Genomic DNA, 6,000 nt, shown 5'->3' on the forward strand with positions numbered 1-6,000 from the left:
AACTTTTGAAACATTTAATTCCAAACCCTAGAATTTTAAAAAGTTTAAAAGTCAACCCTTATACTATTATAATATTATAGGTTTAATATATATATATATATATATATATATGTATGTATGTATGTATGTATGTATGTATGTATGTATGTATGTATGTATGTATGTATTAGAACAAATTCAGTCTTACCGTTACTAGGCCGCATTCACGAATACGGTCTATAAGGGGGTATAAAGTTACTGCCTATAAAATAGCAGTTTAATGGGTGTCCACTCTAACCCACTGCTTCCTTGACTGGTGGAGGGTCGTTAGTCGAACGGGTAGGATAGGAAATTAATTATCATTATAAGTATAATTATAATTATAAAGTTACGAAACTTTTATTAAATTCCCAAGTTACTTTAGGAAAAATATGAATTTGGTGCTAACCCATGAAATTGCACTTTACACCTTGTTAAGTCGTTAGTGGAGCGTGTGTGGTTAACCAACACACTAATCTGGGACTGACAGTGCATGGTAAATGGTAGCTTGATGTTAATCATAGATCAATGGAACGTGTGTTGTTAACCGGCACATTGATTAGGTGGTTTGTAACATTGGGTGTACCAAGCTAATTTGCATGGTTATTCACACCTTGTTTGTGATCCTCGGCATCCCAGTCACAAACTTGAAGGGCACAATCGAGATTTGAACAGGCCATTGAAAAATTCAATGAATCCCAAAGGATCTAGGAATTTCAATCCATTTAAAACTTAATAATCAATTTCATTTTTTCATGGTGGAAATTGGTAAATCGTAATTTACCTACCTTCAAATATTTTGCAATTGGATTACGGCATCCCTCTTCCGAATTCTAAAATAATGTGTTGGATCCTAGCCTTAATATTTCATTTGGGTGTTATATTAAGGACTTAAATCAACTAACGTGAATTTCTCCCATTGTAGATGTCGAGTTCAGACTACTATGCTCTTCCCGTATCCTTTCTTCATAAAGATGATATTCCACAAGACGATCAAGGTGAAAAAATAATCCTTTCTTCGTGCTATAGTGGAACTTCACTTCCTCCACCTCCTCCAATTATTCTCCCTAATCCACAAGTTTGGAGACTTGAAAAGTTCAAGGTCACTCAAGCCCTATTGGCAAGTAAACACCAAGATGGAAGGTCTGTGTGTACTCATGTCTTGGAGATGAAGTCACATATTGACAGACATAGAGTATTGGGTGTCGTTGTCTCAAGGAAGTTGGATGTTGATTGGGTTCTTCAATCACTTCCCGAGTTATATAATGAGTTCATTAAGGACTACTATATGACAGACCACGACATGACCCTTATTGATCTTACCTATTTGCTTGTTGTTGTTGAATCAGCAATGATTTGGCGCACTGGAAAAGCAAATTTGATTGGAAGATCTACTTCTCAAACTTCAATGGACATTGAAAATGGTAAAATTGGAAGTCCATAAAAGATTTCTCTTCCCAATGGAAAGGGATCAGCCATAGTTAACTCAGTTAAACAAATAGTAAAGAGAAAGGCTAAGTCTGAGATTGTCCCATGTGCCAATGCAAAAAAATCCATTTGTTTCTATTGCCATTTGAAGGGACATTGGAAGCGAAGCTGCCCTGACTACCTGAAAGATCGGAGAGAAGGTAGAATCAAAAAGTTTGACTTTGCTTCAAGTAAGTCTACTGCGTCACTCTATTAAGTTCCTAATTGTTGATTCTTAATATATGACGTGACAAGGTTGCATTTTGATGTTTTATAGGATCATGCAAAAGGAAGGAATCTTAAAGGGAGAGTATGCTGAATTTGGTCGCGAAGATGGATTTTAATCGCATGGTTCGATGATCGGATTTTTGAGATGCTGCTTAAGAGTTATGATAGATTGCGTAGAAAGTTGTAATAACATAGTTTTGATTTATAATTGCATTGTAAGAAAAAGTTTTTCCACATTTTATAAATAAATATAAATTTTGTTTTTATTTTATTATATCTCTTTGCAAGGACATTTGTGAAAATTAATGTTTGCATGTTTCTATTTTAGCAATATGAATTTGATTCTTTCGTTTGTGGTAGTGTCCAGAATTTGCAAATAAGGAAAGATTCTCATCACCCAAGTTTCAATTGGATAGAAACTTGGAATCATGCAACTTGTAGTGTATAATGAGTGAGAACCTTTGCCTTTGGGAAATTAAGACTAATTCCTTGTTCACATGAATATGTGAGTCAAGTGAAGGAGTAGGAGATTGGGTACACTTGGTTGTGTACTGCTCGAGGTCCACCACAAAGATCGATAAAACTATTCGTCATGATTTACTAAAGTTTGGTTATGCTTACAAGTTAAAGTATAATTCTAAACATTGGAAAATTTTCAATGTATGCCAGAACGAATGAAAAGAATCAAATTAGGCAGAAAGATAAAAGTTTCTCCAATCTGAAAAGATAGGAGAGTACTTGATTATCGTGTTTTATGATTATCTTAGTGATTATGAAACCATATCACAATTGATTCTCTAAGGACATCTTAGTGCATTTGTATGGCTAAGAAGAGGAATCGTGAATTGTTGAAATGGTTAAATCAAAAAGGTGAATCATACTTCGTACCAAAATCGAGTCTTAGAGTAACACTCCAAGATCGAGCCTCGAGTGACATAATCTTAAGAAAGATTTATAGCACATATCAAATGTAGAGTAAAATGTTTTCTACTCTTTTACTTTTGAAATTGGTAAGGTCTGATGTTTTAGATAAAACAAAGACCAACTAAGGCCAATTGTGTGAAGTGTTAGTCTTGATTAGAATCTGCACTAACTCTTGAATATTCGTTTGTCAAGGAATGGTTCTTGACAAGAGATTCTTATATGTCAAGAGGTCAGTGTGAATCTTAAAGATCTTGAAAGTTTCAAGAACTAATCAAGAGTAAACCTATTGTTAAACACTAGCACACGACTTGAGGTTTGTAACCTATCATGTTGACATATTCTTGTTTCTGTGGCCAATCTAGTTAAAGTTGACTATGTATGTGAATTCTATGAGTTCTTAATTGGTTGTATAACAACTCGGAAGCAATGGTAGGCCCTCATGCTGCCGGGTGGCAAGAAATTAAGATTAAACAAGTTCAGTCCATATGAGTTTGGATTTGTCACTAACCTTGTCTTGTGGTCATGGTTTTGACAAATTCACATGGATAGGAACACATACATCATAAAATCTAAGTGTCATAAGGTTTCTCTCCAATTCAATAAAATGATTGTGAGGAAACGCTTTCACTAAGTAGATTTTAAGGAGATAGAAATTATGATATTTGCATTCTCAAATTTGATTATGATTACAACATCCCTCTTCATAGTACGAATTGTGAGAAATGGCAAAAGGTTTTAACATTTGAGACTTATTGCTGTAAGTTCTAAAATTGTTTAGACACACATGTGAGTTATCTAAGGAAAGGTGTATGAGTTTGAGAAACCCATATAAAGTCTTATCAAAGCATCTCGTATTAGAAATCTGAACTTTGGTAAGAGTGTCAACAAGTATTGATTTCTAGAAGTCCAACTTATTTCTGGGTACATGTCAAATTGTCAAAGCTAGTGGGAGCATAAGTGTTATGCTCATAAGAATGTAATTACTATGTTAGTAGGAGCACAATTAATACGTTAAGTGTTGCAAGTTAGCAATGTTAATTATAGAAAACAAAAGTTTCAAATCGCAAAGTTGCAGGGTTTGAAAAGTTGTTTTGCTATAATTAAGGGAGAGAAATTCATACTTCATTTCAATTCTAAAAGCTTAGATTGAGATTTTAATCAGGTTTAGTCAAAAAAATATATATATGAATGTTATGTTCAAAAGTGTAACAACGTGATTTTTCACCCAATTTTTTTATTTTTAAAACATTTATTTAACAGAATACGTTGCAGAAGACTTATTATGTTTATTACAAAACATCACCATTGTTACTTTCATGTCAAAATAGACCCATCAAAATTCAAAGTTCACAAAAACATAAAGATGAAAACCCAACATGTTAAAATGGTACCATAACTAAAGATACTAACTAAGACTACCCATAAGTTTCCATCCTCACCAAGGCATCATGTCAAGCTACTTGTGTCAACACACAAAGAAATCCAACAAGCAAAGAACAAGTGTTAGCATAAGCTACATGAGTCAATATAGTACAGTGTCAACAGAACACACATATCATAGATAGAATCCACAAAACATCCACACATAGTCAAAGACTCACTAGCAAGACATATAACATCACACCTCATAACAAACACATGTTTAGCTCAGTTTATTTTAGTTCTCCAGTTAGAGCTTATTTTATTAGTTACTCTCATCAACACCGCTGTAAATAACTTAATCTTATCGATTCACCGCTTGAATATTAATATATAATATTTTGTTCTTCTGCTTTACATTAATAATTACTCACGGCTCATTGCTATAGTTATTAAAGTATTACCTCTTATTTAGGGTCTATTTATTCACCGCAACCCCCCCCCCCCAAAGCAAGACCCAATTCACTACTAACGTGACCGACACGACCCAATGCACTAAGTGAGGCATGACTCTCACCCGTAATCATTGCTCCCGGTGCACTGCGTTCGCTACACCGACTATACACATACATGTACATGCGTTGTCGTTAAGGATTGGTACGAGCGGTGCCAATTCCAATAGATACACCTCCCAAATCCCACGTGATGTTTGCGCTAGTACCACCGCTTGACCAACATCACTCCAGTCCTGGTATACCAAGGTGTACCAAGACCATGTCCCGAGCGGTTGTCTAGAAAAACCAGTTGGCGTCACAGTTGGCTTAAGCTCTTTATCCTATAGGTATCTTTCAGTCCACTAGGTCATCATATATCCAGATTGCATATATACCTATGTCTAGGTTACTACCCTTCGCCCCGCTAGTGTGTTCCCTTTTTAATTTAATAATGATTAATTAAATAAGGAGTTATATTTTTACCCTTTCAAGTAATCATGTAAATATTATTAATTTTCTTTTATTAACATATTACCTCTTTAAGGGTTATTTTCATGCAAACATGTAATTTTATGAAGTTATTACATTTCACATCACACACTACCTTCGTACACAACACATCTATTAAGTTGATACAACATTAGCATGCTTGTCCTAAAACATTTTAAACAACTATCTTCAAACAAAAAATAACATGCTTGCATCACATAAAGTTCATACACTTCTCTCAATCTTGCATGTCCCTAGCTCACATCTCACACCAAACAAAGAGGAGTCTAACATGTAATATCCTAGATACAATTACACATAAAACATTTCAACAATAATAGCATAGCATTCAATCATCAAAAGGGGTACATGCATCCTAGATAACTAGGTTCATCCCAATCAATCTAAGATATGAGATACTCCTAACAATGTACTTTAAAAACAACAAAGTTGACTCACCTTTGCCAAAGATGTGACCAAATCACACTTCAAATCTTGTATTGGTTGAAATATCACCCTTTCCCCTACTAAATTTCAATTAACAAGGTTATTGGAGTTCTATAATGCCAAATATGACCAATTTATAATCCAAACACATAAATCAACTAACAATTAAAATTCTCAGTTTTGAACCCAAAACAGCCACGTGTTTAGAGCTGATTTAGCACACTTGAAACCTGTATAACTTCCGTTTTTATTTCATATTCCAAGATTTCAGACCTTTATCTTTTCATAATGTACTTTTGAAGGTCCAAAATATTTTTCTACAATTTTATATGATTTTTACAAAACTGCCTATCAATGCAGCTAAATTCTGATAAGCTGGTGAAAAAGGCGATTTTCACCTAAGTTAGAAGCAACAACAGGTTCTTGAAAAAATCATGGATAAAATAGACTCAAAATGGAAACTATGAGATTTTACATATCATTAATTCTATTCCTGGTAATTTTTCTATAAATTTTCCAATACAGGGACAGATTGGTAATTTTTGCTGAATTTTCCAGCTTTGGGTTTCAAGGC

This window comes from Lactuca sativa, chromosome 2, assembly GCF_002870075.4.
Source record: "Lactuca sativa cultivar Salinas chromosome 2, Lsat_Salinas_v11, whole genome shotgun sequence".
NCBI classification, from domain to species: Eukaryota; Viridiplantae; Streptophyta; class Magnoliopsida; order Asterales; family Asteraceae; genus Lactuca; species Lactuca sativa.